The 7,036-nt window shown below is 39.2% G+C and overlaps 1 non-coding gene across 1 annotated transcript; it reads left to right on the forward strand.

Annotated features, from left to right (window-relative positions):
* The first annotated feature begins 218 nt into the window (after positions 1 to 218).
* LOC136231608 (small nucleolar RNA R71) lies at positions 219 to 325 on the forward strand. Its single transcript, XR_010689980.1, has one exon. It is a non-coding gene; the product is annotated as a small nucleolar RNA R71 (small nucleolar RNA).
* Positions 326 to 7,036: the final 6,711 nt, after the last annotated feature.

Consider the following 7,036-nt stretch of genomic DNA (forward strand, 5'->3'; position numbering starts at 1 on the left):
ATGACTAAGGTGGTGTATCATATACATACTTACATGCCCTTACCACTGAGAACCGCTCGGTTGGCCAATGGGAACTTCTCTCAGCTAATTATTGGATGAGTGCATACACATCATCCAGACTTTTTTAGAATAGACTTCCTCTTGCAGCTGTATCGATGGTGGCATAGTTATTTGAAGATAAACCACTGTAAAAGATATTTACCTGTTCCCACTTCTCAAAACCATGATGCGGGCATTTCTTGAATAGACGACGGTAGCATTCCCATGCATCATACAAGCTTTCTCTTTCCTTTTGACGGAAAACATTGATTTCATTTTTTTACATGGCTATTTTGGAGGGAGGAAAGTATTTAACAAGAAATTTCTTTACTAAATCATCTCATGTTGTGATGGAACTGGCATCTAAGGACTCCAACCAATCGATAACGTCTTCTCTGAGAAAAAAGAAAACAACTTTAGTTTAATGGCATCACTTGTAACTCCATTGGTACAAAATAAAGAAAAATGCTTAATAAATTTAGAAAGATGAGAATTTGGGTCTTCTTTAGTATCCCCTTCGAATTGCTCGGCATGTTGAATGAGTTGAATCATTGCCAGTTTGATTTTGAAGTTATCTGCATTTATGGTCGGCTCCACGATGCTAGATGTGACCATAAAATAGTTTGGAGTGAGCATATCCATTATTGTTCTTTCTTCGTCTCCTTCCATTGCGGTGTTCCTACCTTCACGTCGATTTATTTGGTATGTTCACTCGATTTTTGGGTAAAAAAAAGAGCAGGCCAAGATTGGCTATGCGTCAGCATAAAAAAATTAACAGAGTGTCGAGAACATCAAACCTGATTTGTCGATAATGTTGAAACTACAATCCCCAGCAACGGCGATAAACACTTGATGCGTATAAAACGTATGCGTGCTTTTAGAGCAAGTACACCCTATCATATCAAGTAATATAGTGTACATTCGTACAAAGATCGATCCCGCGGAGATTCCGTAACAAGCATCAGTTATCCTAACAGATTTCTGAAGTATGGATGAATGATTTAGATTGATTTGGTTATGATTTGAAATGAAAACTATTGTTTGTTGAGACTATTTGGTTAGGGGTTCGGGTTCACTTCTTAAACCTAAGTTAAATGAAGTCTATTAAGATAAAACACAATAGAAGAATACGTGAGTAAAGATGGTAATTTCTGAATGAAACGCGATGCCAAGACCTTGGTTCACCTTGTTCTAATTCTTCACTCATATTTACCTAATCGGGCCAATGGTTATATAAACATGACAAAAAAGCTTTAAGCTCAATGAGAAATCCTAGCAACAGAGTGCTAGAAACCACATCGATCGAGTATAAGAATGTAGTTTTCCACTTGTAACTATGGTGAGTAAAAAGCAATTAACTGAAGTATAGATTAAAGTTAACGTTCTTAGTTTGTTTTGACACAAACTCTTTTTTGAGTGTTTACTTAATAAGCTTTTAACTTAGCTCAAGACATTAGAAAGATTCCCTCCATCCCTAGTTGGGAAAATTAGTCCATACTCATTAGGGAGAAACCAACTGAAATTAAATGAAACTGAATGAAACTCATTGAAAGTGGATGATGAAAATAAAGATGGAAAAACTTTTACTTCAAACTATGAATTCAACTTACAATACAAAAGGGGAAATGAACTTTAAAGCTAGAAATAGTACTTAGAACAATAAAAACTACAAAAATAAGCCAAAAGAAAGACAAATGTCAAATGCCCAAAATCTTGGCTACAATGAATGGTTTTTCTTCCTACACTTCATGTCTATTTATAGGTAAATGATTGCTCCAATCTAGATGGAATTCTGAAATTAATGATTGGTAGCCTCCAAAAACACTGATTTGTGCATCAAATGGTCTTGAAAAGTTCAATTAAGGAGGAGCATAGGAAAGCCTTGAGATGAGGAGTCGTCTACTTGCAAGTGTAGGAAATTACAGGTCTCGCTGAGACTTGTGGAGGTCTCGCTGAGACCTTATGCTGAGAAGTGTTCCTTTGCCTCTTTTTTTCAAGATTTTGGGTAGGTCTCGCCGAGACCTATGGAGGTCTTGCCAAGACCACTCCCTAAAACTCTATAGTTCATTTTCTTCTAACAAGGTCTCACCGAGACCTATGTAAGTGGCTAATTTGTGTTGATTCCATTAAATTAGGTCCATGTTTTGTCCTGTAGCTCATGACACCAACTTGTCAATTTTTGAGGTGTGTGAAAGTGTAGGAAATGTGCTAAAAACTTATGAAATTAAGTGAAAATGTGTGATAGTGAGTGAAGTCGTAACTTAAAGAGAAATCTAATGTAGTTAACACTGAAATACTAGGAAAAATGCATAAAAGAGATGAAAATATGACTAAGAAACGCAATAAAAGTAGATGGCAACACCTATCTTTGAGGAAACAGTTATAATCATTCCTTTCTTTGAAGAAGATTCGCCAATCAAGGCTTTATTTGCTTTCCATGGGAACACCTATCTTTGAGGAAACAGTTATAATCATTCCTTTCTTTGAAGAAGATTCGCCAATCAAGGCTTTATTTGCTTTCCTATCTTTGAGGAAAGGCTCATAATCCTTCCTTTCTTTGAGGAAGATTCGCCAATCAAGGCTTTATTTCCTTTCCTATCTTTAAGGAAATGCTCATAATCCTTCCTTTGTTTGAGGAAGATTCGCCAATGTAGGCTTTATTTTCTTTCCTATCATTGAGGAAACACTCATAATCCTTCCTTTCTTATAGGAAGATTCGCCAATCAAGGCTTGTTACCCCCCCCCCCCCCCCCAACCCCCATCCAGAAAGGTTTGAAATATTCATGTTTTGAATAGAAATGAGTAATAAAAAGATAACATTGATGAAAAACATATATTTTTATTTAATAATGTGATACAGATACATAACAGACGCCCTAAGAGAATCATTAAAACTTTATCAAGGAAAAACTCAGTGGGAAAAAACCCTGCTTAAGGAAAAAGATTGCTTATGCCTTTTACATATTATTTTTTATGATATTTGTGGAGGTTCTGGATGTTCCAAGTCCGGAGTATCTCATTTCCTTCCATATCAGCTCACTTGAAAGTGGCGGGTCCTATTTTGACAAGGATTCGATAGGGTCCTAATCAGGTGATCCTTAATTTTCCTTTTCCCTTTGCTGATTGGATCTTGTCTACTTTGTATAGCACCTAGTCCCCGTCATTCAGTTCTACCTGCCTTGCATGCTTGTAATGGTACACAGCAATCCGTTGTTTGTAGGCTGCCATACGAATGTAGGCCTTGTCTCTTCTTTCTTCCTAATTGTCTAGTCCCTGCCTCAAGTTGGCCTCATTCTGCTCTTCACAATAATACATGGTATGATCTCCAGGGGAACTAATCTCCACAAGGATAATGGCTTCTACCTCATAAGTGAGGGCAAACAGGGTTGACAACCTCAATACGCCTCAGACCATATGTCCAGGCACATATAGTAGTCGTGAGAACCAGCATTCTGATGCGAAAACTGCAACAAAAACCGGAGACATCAGAAGATTAATGGAAGGGTCAATACGCCTAGGCGAGTTTGACATATGATACGAGGGAATATTATCCGCTCTTAAAAGCCAGGTATTGGCGTATTTCATCAATGAATTCACCAAGGAAATCCAAAATCCCTCCACTGGAAAGAACGAAGAATGGACAATGTACACCAATAGGGCCTCTTCCTCTGAAGGGGCCGGAATTAGAGCAGTGATAAGAGGACCCGAGCATATAAAAAAAAATCCATTATGAGGTAAAATTGGATTTTCCAGCCACCAACAATGTAGCTGAATACGAAGAAATAATATTGGGGTTGCATTTAATAAGGGAATTGGCCTCGGAGTGGGTCGTGATCTACAATGATTCCTAATTATTGGCAACCTGATCACTAAAAATTATGCTATCAAAGATGAAATCATGCACATGTATGTAGAAGATGTCCATACCCTAGTTATAACTATGGAAGAAAATGAGGTGAAGTGGGAGATGATACATGTATGCCGTGGATCCAACACATAGGCTGATCACTTGGCTAAGATGGCTTCAAGCACAGATAAATGGAAAACCCTCACATGCCCCTTTACGGTGAAATATAAACCAGCATATGCCAAAGAAGTCATAGCTTTGATGGAGACGAATGGTGCAGACTGGCGTACCCCGATCCTGTAGTATCTAAAAACTGATACCCTACCTCAAAATAAGGAGGATGCATGAGGATTAGTGAAGAAGGCTGCCAGTACGGCATTATAAATGACCACCTATATCGAAAGTCCTTTAGTCAACCATGGCTAAAGTGCATCTCGAAAGAAGAGGGTCAATATGTCTTGTAAGAGTTACATGATGGAATCTTTGGGGCCCATGAGGCATTCGCCAGTATTTTTTGAAAAGCAAGGTTGGTGGGGTATTTCTGGTCCAACGCAGAGCAAGATGCACAAAAGATGATCAAAGTGTGTTATAATTGCCAAATCCATGCAAAAAACAGCCACAAGCCTAAGTATTTCCAAAAGCCTATCCTAGAAGGATGGACATTCCTCACTAGGGGAATAGACATTATGGGACCTTTCCCAACAAGGACAAGACAAAGGAAGTTCGTGATTGTAGCCCCGGATCATTTCATGAAATGGGTTGAGGCTGAAGCTGTATCTACAATTATGGTAGACAAAATCATTGACTTTGTAATGGGGGCATCACATCTGGTTTTGGGATACCCCATGCCATCATCACTAACAATGGCACACAATTCAATTGTGTTAAATTCAAAAACTTCTACGAAGGTTGGGGTATCAAGAACAAGTTCGCCTCTATTTACTACCCTCAATCAAACGAAATGACGGAGGTCATTAACCAGATCATCGTGAAAGGAATAAAAAAGAGGCTAGGTGATAAAAAAAAAAAGAAAAGTTGCGCTGATGAATTAATGAAGATACTATGGGCATACCAAACTTCGCCAAAAGTGGCAACAGTGCCATCTTATCCAATTTTGAATATCAGGTCTCTACTTCCTTTAATACTTTGCTGGCGTAATAGATAGGGTATTGCTGACCCTCTTCTTCGTGAATGACCACCGTGCAGACAAATTTATCCGTGACGGACACATACAGGTATAAATCTTCTCCCACAATATGTCTACTCATCAATGGGGGTTTCGCTAAAAACTTCTTGATTCCTTCGAAAGCTTGTTGGCAATCAGCATCCATCCGAATGCCTTCTACTTTTCATTCTAAGAAGATGCTATTGACTGACCTCTTTCCCGGGAGGCCCTTATTTTAAAATAAAATATCGATTCTTCGATGGCAGTTAGTCTGATATTGAAGGAGTTCAGGGCTAAACTATAGCCTTTTCCCGCTCCTTGTAGTCTATCTTAAGTTAACGAAGGCTAGAATTGAATTGGGATATTTAGAAAGAAAGAAGAGTTTATTTATCACATAATAGAATGGTAGACATCTTCTGGCGGAACATGAGATGAATCTCCCCAAGGCGATGATCCGCACATTTAGCCTCTAGACTTCTCTAACATTTTGAGGAGGTTTCATTTCTAAAACAGCTTTGACTTTGTCAGGATTCATCCCCACTCCCTTTTAGCTGATGACGTGACTTAAGAATTTTCCGGATGTGGCCCCGAAGGTGCATTTTTCTAGATTGGGCTTCATATTGTACTTCTGGAGGACTTGCAAGACCTCTCTAATATCCTCTCCATGTATTTCAAGTGAGATGCTTTTTATAATTATATCATCCACATATACGGAGAAATTTTGACCTTCTTTCCCCTCAAAGATTCGGTTCATCATCCTCTGATATGTTGCTCCAACATTCTTCAATCCAAAACCCATGACCTTGAAACAATAGGTTACCTGATGGGAGATAAAGGACATACTGATTCGATCAGAGGGTTCCACATGTATTTCGTGGTAGCTAAACTTAACATCTATGAACGAATATACTTCGTACCCTACTGTTCCATCTACTAGAATATCAATGCAATGTAAACGATAGTTATCCTTTGGTCACGTCTTATTGAGATCAGTGAAGTCTACACACATACGATAGGATCTGCCAGTCTTTTTAACAAGCACAATGTTAGCTAACCATTGGGTATAGATCACTTCCTCGATGGAATCAACCTTTTTTAGCTCCACGATTTCCTCCTCGATGGATTTTTGTCTTTCATGTCCATGATTTTGCTTTTTCTGCGTGACGGGTGTTGCATCATCTGCCAGGTTTAGTTTGTGAGTTATCACATATGGCCTGGCCCCTCTGAGCATCTCATTCTCCCATGCAAACACCCTTTCACATTGGATCAGTACTTTCGTGATGGCTTCTTTGATTTCGGGCTTCATATTTTTTGCAATTCTCACCTGTTTGCCAGTTGTTATCACAAGTAACTCAGTTTCACCCAGGGCGGTTGTGATAGGCAACTCATGCTCTTCTTCCTTGGTTTGAGGGCGTATAGCTAATGAAGCGGAGTAAGTTTCATGTGCCATCTTCTGGTTTCCTTTTATCATGACTCCTCCTTTGCTTGTTGGGATGTACATCGTCAAATGGCGGATAGAAATTAGGGCCGCTGTTTCTGAAATGAAGGGCCTTCTTAGGATCACGTTGTATGCCAATTATCCGTCCCTAATGGAAAATTCTAACTCTCCCTTCCAGGCCTATTCCTCATCCTCTATCTCACATTCTAGTGTGATTTGTCCTTTAGTTTGGATCGCATGTCTAGTTACGCCTAAGATGTCAAATTTTTTTGTTTCGACTCTAATCAGATCTATCTTTAGTTTGGCGAATGCCCCTCTTGTAATCACATTGCATGAACTACCAGTGTCAATCATTACTCGGTTCATCTCCCAACCATCGATGGCCATGTCGATCACAAGAGCATCTGCATGTGGCAATATCACAAGGCCAGACCCAACGAATGGTCGGTCGATTAAGGGATGTTTTGTCAATAGTGGCTATCTTGGCTTTCTTGGTTGGCGGATGGTATCCTGGTCCACCGGCAAAAACATTGATGACACATTTTGA

Source organism: Euphorbia lathyris, chromosome 5 (genome assembly GCF_963576675.1).
Source record: "Euphorbia lathyris chromosome 5, ddEupLath1.1, whole genome shotgun sequence".
Taxonomy (NCBI): Eukaryota; Viridiplantae; Streptophyta; class Magnoliopsida; order Malpighiales; family Euphorbiaceae; genus Euphorbia; species Euphorbia lathyris.